At 40.4% G+C, this 6,000-nt stretch overlaps 1 protein-coding gene across 1 annotated transcript in view; it reads right to left on the bottom strand.

The window, feature by feature from the left end:
* The window catches only part of GABRA3 (gamma-aminobutyric acid type A receptor subunit alpha3), a 321,718-nt gene that overhangs the window by 297,919 nt on the left and 17,799 nt on the right, over positions 1-6,000 (bottom strand). The gene's annotated exons all lie outside the window — the stretch shown is intronic.

Genomic DNA, 6,000 nt, shown 5'->3' with positions numbered 1-6,000 from the left:
TGGAGGGGATTCTATCTCACTTCTAAAAAGCACTTCTGGGGCTGGCTCCATGGCCGAGTGGTTAAGTTTGCATGCTCTGCTGCAGGTGACCCAGTGTTTCGTTGGTTCGAATCCTGGGCACGGACATGGCACTGCTCATCAAACCACACTGAGGCAGTGTACCACATGCCACAACTAGAAGGACCCACAACGAAGAATATACAACTATGTACTGGGGGGCTTTGGGGAGAAAAAGGAAAAAATAAAATCTTTAAAAAAAATTAAAAATTAAAAAAATAAAAAAAAAGAAGCACTTCCCTAATGAAAATCACTTTTTCCCCAACAGGTAGGTATACCTCCATTGTACTTTCTCTGTCACTCTGTTATATCCCTTATTGTAGGTGGTTTTGTATCAGTTATTTATATGTGCCTGAGTTTATCTCCCACTGTATTTTGCCAGAATAAAAATAATAACAATAAAATAATAATGTTACCAGCAAACACTATCATACTTCATCCAATCTAAGATGCCGTCGATTTTAAGACACATTATTTTACTAAGTAAATACTAAGCACTAAGCACTAAGTAGAAGTGCTGCCAAATAAATAATAGCATGTCATGGATAGGTAAGACTCACCTTGATTTCAAAAATATTAAAATATGGGAGAAAATGTGCTTCTTAAAATTGAAGAAACATGGTCTGTGTCAGGCACTGTTCTAAGCATGTGTATTAAATTATTTAAGCCTTATGACAACCCTATGGGGCAGGCATATTATCCTGCCTTTTGATCAATCCTCTCTGATCTAAATATCTCTATTCCACTCACTCTTCTCCATCCCCTCTGGTACCACCATAGCCTGAGTCACCATCACGAGCTCTCAAGTCCCTCCATATCTATCACCTGATTCTCCCTCCGTATCTACTTCTGACTTCCACTAAAGCCAACCCATTCTCTGTTCCCAGAATTAGCTTTGAAAAATGCAATTTTGATCATGTCATTGCCTGTTTTTAAAGCCCCTCAGTAACTCTTCTATGACCTTGGAATAAGTTCAAAACTTAGTATAGCCCACGGGACACCACATGATATGATCTGCATAATACTGTATCTCTATATTCTCATTCCTCTCTCTACAGTCCAGCCATACTGACCTTCTCTCACCTCCTAAAATGAAACATGAATTTTCCCATAATCAGGACCTTCACACAACCTATTCACTCTCCCTGAAATATTTTCTTTTCCATCTCCCACCTTCCATCCCCATCACTACTGGAATGGCTAACAGCTACAGATTATGTTTTAAGCTTGAGCATCAGTTCATTAAAGAAACTTTGCGTGTCATATCCGCCCACTAAGCTAGGTCTGCATTTTAATTGCGTTATAACACTCTTTACTCCATTAGAGTTCAGCATACCTGCAAATTACTTGTTCAAAGTATGCCTTCCCTTTTAGATTATGAACTCCAAGAAAGCAGGGACCAGGTCTATCTGATTCATCATTATATCCTGACAAATAAAAATGGCAAGCAATAGGATATATTGGAGGATATGAGGAAGACATTTGGTGTAAACCTAATTCGGCCTGACTTTGTTTTCCCCAAAGGGCCTGACTGTGGCCGTTGAGCACGCATTGTATATCTGCTTTAAAACATTTACTATGGCAAGAACAAATGGCCTTAAGATAAAGGTGCAACTTCCCCCCACGTTGGCATTTCCTTAGGGATAAGCATCTTCCCTTAGGCTAGGAACTGATTGCTGCTCTCACCTTTGGCCACCCAGCTCGACACTGCAGACCTGCCACCCTGCTGTGTTCACCGAGACAGCAGACCTACCTGCTGTGTCCATCAATTGCTGTGCCGACAGAGCAGTCTCACGAATATTGTAAAAGGGACATTTCAATCCTATGTGAAACATCCTCTCTGGGGGCATATAACCACTCTGTGCACCCCACTTCTTCGGTGCCCTTTCTTCCTTTGGAAGAAAGGCCCCAGGCCATGGTCCTCAGATTTTAGCTCAGAATAAACTCACCCAAATTTTCATTTATAGATTGGTTATGGATTATTTTTGTCGACAATCCTCAACACCTATCACAGTGAACTAATACATTTCACATACTCAATAAATAGATACTGAGATGAAAATGAATATCTATTTTGTCTCTCACCAAAAAAAACCAAACACTCAAGAAAGGGGTTCATGAAGTGAAACTTGATATCTGAGAAGATATCTGAGAAGTTCTGCAAAGATCAATGACACAGGAACTCCAGTAAGCGAACATTGAACTTGTCCATTCTGGCCACAATATTCACAGCCAAATCCTGCCTGGGGCTATACGACACCAAAACATCTGGAGAGCTATCACTCGTCCATACGTATTACTTGTACATTACTTGTACAACCCTAAACATCTTAATATGAGGATACAGGTTATAGCTCAAATTATTCTTTTACTTGCCCCTGGGAGGTACTTGGCAAAGCAACAAAACCACTATTGACAGAGACTCACGGACCCACCAATTAGAGACAGTAATTCAAGAACTAAATCACCAAGGAAGGAGAGACACCCTGCATCATTTGCACAATTCCCTCAGGCTGCTGGCCTGATTTACAACCAGTCCTATGCTAAGAACGCACTGACTCATAGTCCCTTCCAACTCAGCACCCAGATTCCAAAACATGCACCCTGCAGACAAGGTGATTCAGAGCCCTGGCGCTATGCTGCGGTATCCTGCCTCTCATCCAAAGAGCTACTCTCAATAGTAGTCCCTGGGGCTTCATGCAGACAGATGAAGCTGTACACTAAAGAGGAACTGCAGATTTGTAGTTTGTCCTCAGGGTATAGGAGCTATAAACAGAAATGTGCAATGTATATTGTTAAGGTAACCTACCTTTATCTAAACATGGAGAATCTGCAGACCAGATACAAAAATAGAGGAAGGTTACATTCAGATATGCCAATTTCAGCTTCCAGCCCCACTCAGTATATAACTAGGAACACGGTTGCAGCACAGATACTGCCCAGGATCCCCAAATGCTTCTGGAGACTGCAACATTTATAGAATTCTAACCAGGCACTCAGAAGGCAGGAGGAAATCACTCCTCCAGTAAAGATGAGAATGAGTTCTAGGATTATTTACTTCTTTTGAACCTGGGTATTAATGCAGCTGGAATGCCACTTGTAACAATGAGATACTTTTTGCAAACGTTTAGCAAGCTTACACTCCCAAAAAGCAAGAGAGTTGCTCAAACACTCAAGAAAGGGGTTCGTGAAGTGAAACTTGAAGCTATCACAAACTAATCTCAGCTGAAAACTGAGAAAGATGGATTGGAAGCAAACAAGGAATTGGGGAAAACAATACAGACCACTGAAAATGAAGAATGTTCTTAATGGGCTACCAATGTGGAAGAAGAAAAAAGAAAATGGAGAGGTCGATTAAGGGATCCAGACACAAAAACACAGCCAAGTCCTTGCGTCAGGGAGAAAAAGCAGAAGGCTGAAAGTTAAAGAAGAAAGGATGGAATTAAAAAGAGAGAAGAAGAGAGCATATATGGGCAAGTGAGACACGTCAGAAAAACTGGTAGGAAATAAATTTAGTGAAAGAAACACAATCAGAAGTACAAATTTAGCCACATCAGACTTCCTAGTGTTTGCTAAATATTCCATTCATTATTCCTATCAATCTACATCCAATATATCTCTCCAAGCCATCTTCTTTCTCTCTCTTTCCAGATACCACTCTACCAAAGTGGCACTATTGGCCTCCTCACATTCACTCTGACTACCCTTATATTGCATTAATCCATTCTTCACGCAGCAACCAGAGGGGGTACTAAAATGCAAATCAGACTACTTTACTCCCTTGCATAAAACTATTCAAAGCCTCCCTACTGTTGCTGGGAAAACACTTGAATTCAGCCTATAGGGTCCTTTAAGAATTAGCAAAATCCTACCTCTCCAGCCTCAACTCCTACTACTTGGTCCCTCACTGTTAGTACCACACAAGTCTCCTCTCACTATCCCTAATGCATTGGCACCATGCCTTCCCACTTTAGAGATGACTTAAGACCATGGCAAAACCTCCATTCTTTCATTCACTCCTCTGGAACCAATCAAAACCATTGTCTTCAACCCAAAGATTGCTTCCACATTCATTTCCTCCATTTCTATTTCAAGTTCCAACATCAACCTGGCAACCATGACTTTTTCCACACTCTTATTCTCTCTTCCTCTTATCTGTTGTGACACAACACTCCTGCTGAGAGGTAACCATACCTACCTACCTGACCTACAAAAATTCCTCTGCTATCAGTCTGCTGGCATAGTTCTAGGCAAGTCCAACGTTCCTGCCTTTATAGTCAAAAACCCCTTCTGCCTGACCCAGCCTGAGTAGACCCATACCTCCAATTACTTCACAAGCTAGAGTAATACTCAGATATATGAATGTTAAAATCTATGATTACAGATTGAGCATAGAAAACTAACCAAGGGGAACTCCTTATAACTAAGGCCTCGAATGATAAGTAGTCATTATCTGAAAAGAAATTATTATCCATCTAGAAATCCCAGTGTATTATTATGTCAAACTAGCACTACAGGTTCACATAGGAAAACTCCCCTTCCTCAGCTCCAAACATATAGTAATGATACCTAAACCATAAAACATACTTTAAAAAATTAAAACACAACCACAATTGTTTAAAAAAAAAGAAAAAGAGAGAGAAAGAGGCCAATGGGGCTGAAACAAAAAAAGAAATTTAGCAATAGAAAGACCTAAAGCCACTCACCTACTAGGAAACAAGCAGAGGCAGCCAGAAGTTCAACTCCTATGGGGCACCATAAACCAATAATATCAACTGTATGGCAGAGTAGCAAAATTAGGTCATTGCAGGAACCCAAGAGGTGAGGCAGGGACTTCCCGCCTGTGATTAATGACTTAAAAATGCTACAATGTGGGGCCAGCCCCATAGCCTAGTGGTTAAGTTTGGCACACTCCAGTTCAGCGGCCTGGGTTCACTTCCCAGGTACTGACCTACTCCATTTGTCAGTGGCCACGCTGTAGTGGTGACCCATATACAAAATAGAGGAAGCTAGGCACAGGTGTTAGCTCAGGGCGAATCTTCCCCCGGTGAAAAGAGGAAGATTGGCAACAGATGTTAGCTTGGGAAAATCTTCCTCAGCAAAAAAGAAAAAAAAAGCTATGAGGAACACACAAAGCTGAGACTGGCAACTGAGGTGCTAACAGAGTGGTAGGAAGTAGTAGAGATAGCTATGCAACAGAGACTTGTATCATGCCACCCACTGGCTCAAAACCTGGACCTTTGGTATCCTCATGGAACAAAAGCCCCAACCTGCCAAAATAAGAACTGATTCTGAACTGGGAAGCTGATCAAATAAAACATAATCCAGCCGGACCTAAAAGGGATGAGCATAGCAAATAGTATAACTATGAATTTTCCCATTTAAGTTAAGCTTGCACCAAGTTAAAAGTCCAAGCCTATGAAAAAAATCTTGGAAAAGGTAGTAAACAAATTCAACAAAGGTGAGGTTCCAGTCCCAGAGAAATACGGTAATTTGCAAACGGACTTTAAAATAAATGTTTAGCATCCTCAAAGAACTAAAGAAATAAGCTTATGAAAAGCAAGAACAAGAGGTTATAAAAGAAAAAAGACGTGAATCAGAAAAGGTAGATATTAAAAAAGAGAAATCCTATAAATCAAGACTATAGACTCTGAAATAAAATCTTAAAAGACAGCATAAACCCTAGACTGGATATGGCCAAGAAACTAATGAGTGAATTTTAAGATGTTTCTGAGGAATCGACCCAGAATGAAACACTGGGAGATAAAGAAATTGACAAAATGAGAGGGAAGTTAAGAGACCTGGGGAATATAATTAGAAGCTCCAACCAAAGCCTAATCCTAATAGTGGTTCCAGAGGCAGAAAATAGTGAGTATAGAAGAGTACTAATGACCAAGAAATATATATATATATACCTCTGAAATTTTATACTAATTTAAACCA

Source organism: Equus quagga, chromosome 10 (assembly GCF_021613505.1).
Source record: "Equus quagga isolate Etosha38 chromosome 10, UCLA_HA_Equagga_1.0, whole genome shotgun sequence".
In the NCBI taxonomy this organism is placed as follows: Eukaryota; Metazoa; Chordata; class Mammalia; order Perissodactyla; family Equidae; genus Equus; species Equus quagga.
Note: the sequence above shows the minus strand (reverse complement) of the source record. Positions and strands in the feature narration are given on the sequence as shown.